Below are 4,040 nucleotides of genomic sequence, written 5' to 3'. Positions count from 1 at the left end.
CGTCACTCCCGGCTTTGGCCGAGGCAACCGAGTTTACGTTTTGATTGCTTTCCGTATCTATAGACATATTGATCGCTTCCTCTGCCACTCCCGGATTGGCCGGGCGATCGATTTGCGTCTCAACAGTGCTTATACGCTTTTATACTTCGGAAGTGACTGCCCGGCTATGGCCGCGGCGTCCATTCTGGCATGACTATGGAGGGGACAAATATTTTGATGGAAAACTTGGATCATTCTTTATAAGGTATAATCACACGTTGGGGTGACCACAACGGTTTCGGACACCTCCGCCGCTTATATGAAATATTTCCTTAAGTTGTCTGTGGTCCAGTGGCTCATTAGAGGCACGCCCTCCATGTCTGTCAGCCGGTATGTCCCCGGCCTCATTTCTTCAACCACTTTGTAGGATCCTTCCCAGTTGTGGGGCATATTCTGCACCCGCTGACCGAGTCAACACATTGAGCAAGGTCAAGGACATCCACAGCAAGTCAACGTATTAGACAGCCTAACCGACGCAGCCTGTCGGCCTGTCACTTGGGTCTCGGCTAGGCATCTAGCCAGCCGGGATGCATATCCGCGTACTCACATCCAAGTCCCCTCGGCATGGAGTCAACCAGGCCCGCCGGCCTGCCATGGGTCCCTCGGCCGAGGGTAGAACAGTTTTTCCACCTGCTAAAGCCACTTGGCCACTACGTGACAAAAGGTGAAAGTCTATAAATACTCCTCAATCCTCATTGAGAAAACGATCCAATAATCCACAATTCACCTATAAACTCACTATTCATCTGGTATTAACTCCCTTATCTCTCTACAATATACTTTGCCAAGTAACACACAACTTAATCTCTTTAAGTTTACTGACTTGAGCGTCGGAATGAGTTCGCTCGGTACCAAGCCGAGCCCTCAGTTTGTTCATTGTTTCAGAAGAGGCCGAAAGGAAGAGTCAAACAAAGTCATCATTCTACAAGCTTACGTGGTAACAAATCCTGCTCCGGAATTACACCCGGAACAAATATATTGCAAAAAAATAAAAATAAAAAATAACTCATTTAACTTCTTATAATTTATGAATGTTAATAATTCATAACTATGATTATTTCACATGAGTATTATTATCTAATGCTAAATTTAAATCGTACTTATGATTATAAAATTTAAATTTTTAGTAATTTATAAATTACTATTATTTGACATTATGTTATTTCATGATATATTTTTGGGTGATTGGACCTAGAAGTCAGGAAACAGAGTCTGAAGGAGCCTAAGAAAGCAAAACCCTAGAGAAAGCAGCTATATTAAAGGAATAAAGATTAGCAATAAATGGAGAAGAAAGTGGAGGAATTAGTCAATAACGGCTAGCGTGAAAATAAGGATGTTGGAGTAAATCAATCGGAAGTTACAAAAGGGCTTCTAGGGTTTAGGCATTATAAAAAGCAGTAGGTCTCATGAGAGACCGTCTCCCACTAATTTAGTGGGAGACATAATAGGGAAAAAAGAAATTCAGTGGGTCCCTCGCCCCCATCATGTGAGAGGTCTCTCAATAACGCTATTGAGAGACCGTCTCTCCGGAGTTTTTGTGTATAAAAAGAGCAAGAACTAGAAGAGAAATGGGCATTCAACATTACACTCAACACACAACCATCGATCATCAAACTTCTATCATCTTATGAATATCTACACAATAACAACACTCTTAAATCCATAAAATACACTTAGGTTCCAGCAACAGCAGAAACTCCGGTAAAGATCCAGCAGAAAACAGGAGCTTTGTTTCCTAGCCTTCCTCTTATAATTCCACTGGAATATCTCTTAAAGAATTATAGTGCATACTTGGTAGGATTCTGGCTCCCCCTGCATTTGTTCCCACACTGGGTTTTTCGCGTCAGCAATCTCTTGTGTATAGAGCTGAGAATCGGTCCAAGATCGAACCGAACCGGACCAAACTAGACCAGACCGAAGACCGAAAATAAAAATTTAGTGGACTGAAAACCGGACCTAAAACTTTCGGTTTTGGACCGGACCAAACCCAAAATATTTGGTCCGGTCCGGTCTTGGACCGAAATGGACCTAAAATTAGTTTTTTCATTGTTTCGTATACGATAATTACATTTTAATTCCGCTAAAGAAAATGCATTTAAACAATTATACGACTCTTTTTATAAAAATCATTGACAATACTAATTTATAATGTCTTTTAAAGATAAAATATTAATTTCATAATAATATTTTAATGTTGCATCATTAAAAACATGAAATTTGGTCCATTCGGTCCGGACCTAAATTAACCGGACCGGAACGAATACTAAACCTTGAAAAAATGAGTACCGAGGACCGGACTAAAATAACTCGGTCCGGGTTTGGTCCAGACCAAATGGTCCGGTCCGGTTTTTCGGTCCGGACCTAAATTTACTCACCCCTACTTGTGTCACTATTCTTTTATTACGTTTTCATTGTTATTTTCGCTTAGTTTCTTTCATATATCACAATAAATGACATATAAAGTAACTCACGTTTCGAGGCTAAATAGAGTAGATCGCTTTTTTCCACCATAAACAATTTAATAAAGTTTGATCAATTATTTTTAATTTATTCTGTAATTATCTTAAATCATCATCATCATGCATTGTTGTTGCGGCTTTGAAGATAATTATCATAGATAGCGAACCAGACCCTCTCAAAACTTGCGTAGAGACTGGAAACCGTACCGATCTCGTCTTGTGGAAAGTCTGTTGTAAGCACTAAGGCTGGAATTAGAGTGTTCTCAAAAGCAAACTCATTTTTCTTAAAGTTACTCACATAAATGACATGAAAAGTGTTTAGCAATTTGTAACGCCCCCGAAAAGCAGACAGGCAGCTCAAAATGGCTCTTTTTATTAACAAAAGACAGCAGCGGAATTACAAGGGCGTGACCGCCGTATTTCCCATCTGGAAAATACAAGGCTATTACAAGAATAAAGATAAATACACTTGTTAAAGATAAACTAATAACTCGATTACATTACTCATCCTATTAAGTTATCTGAAAATCCTCACTCTTGACCTTCCCCCATAACTTGTACCTGAAAAAGAATGAAAGTAACGGAATCAGCCAACCACAGGCTGAGTATGACTTCGGTCACCTCCACCGGCCCTACTTACCTCCATTTTAATATTTATACTTCTTCCTGGTCGAACAAGGACTAAATAATAGGTCACATGAAGACAGTCAAATAATTATTAAATAAACATGCATAACCTGTCATTTTATCATAATATGCAAAATATAGATTACCGGTCTACTATTACTGAAATGAGACACATTACGGAGTAAAAACTCCCCGGGCTAAGCCCTCCTCCATGTACACAGGATCCCGAGTCTAAGACCCGTGTAAACCCCCTGGCATTTTTACCAGTACTAATCAGAACCGTAGTTCACATGAGGACGTGCCTCCTTCCATGTACACAGGTCAAATTTGTAATGTTGTCCCCCTCCCGTAATCGTATCCCGAATGCTACAAATGGCCAAATGTACATTATAACAGAAGTATTAACATGACAGTCATATGTTCAGACAAAGACGGTTAATATAGCATGTGAGCACTATAATGATAATATAACATGAGACGGTCTATAACAGTATAGAATAATCATTATATTATTACTTATTTCTACGACAAAGGGTTCCGAAATCATACCTATAAATTATGTATATGGAGTAGTAGCTAATCATAAGCAAAATGTTTGTATTATATGACTCGTCCATCTTACTCGTATATTTTTTTTGTGTTCATTGATAAAGAAGCCTGAAGGCTATTTATAGCCTTGTGAGGCACCGACATTCATGCTCATTTATTACAAAACTTAAGAACTAAGTATATTCATGCATATCCAAAGTAATACTTATCCATTCAAAATATTATTACTTAATCACTAAGTAAAATTATAGATAACTATGTATGAGTTACATTACACGTTTAAAGGGTGACTCAATCGAGATAGTTTTCAACTCGGGTTAATACATATCCAACTATATCAAAGATATGTTTAATTTAATCGGATAT

General features: G+C 38.6%; 1 long non-coding RNA gene across 1 annotated transcript; it reads right to left on the bottom strand.

Moving 5' to 3' along the window:
- Window positions 1-2,849: 2,849 nt before the first annotated feature.
- Window positions 2,850-3,747, bottom strand: LOC141655788 (uncharacterized). The gene is made up of 2 exons (XR_012548181.1): window positions 3,675-3,747; window positions 2,850-3,059 (listed from the first exon to the last, which is right to left on the bottom strand). It is a non-coding gene; the product is annotated as an uncharacterized LOC141655788 (long non-coding RNA).
- Window positions 3,748-4,040: the final 293 nt, after the last annotated feature.

Source organism: Silene latifolia, chromosome 5 (assembly GCF_048544455.1).
Source record: "Silene latifolia isolate original U9 population chromosome 5, ASM4854445v1, whole genome shotgun sequence".
NCBI classification, from domain to species: Eukaryota; Viridiplantae; Streptophyta; class Magnoliopsida; order Caryophyllales; family Caryophyllaceae; genus Silene; species Silene latifolia.
Note: the sequence above shows the minus strand (reverse complement) of the source record. Positions and strands in the feature narration are given on the sequence as shown.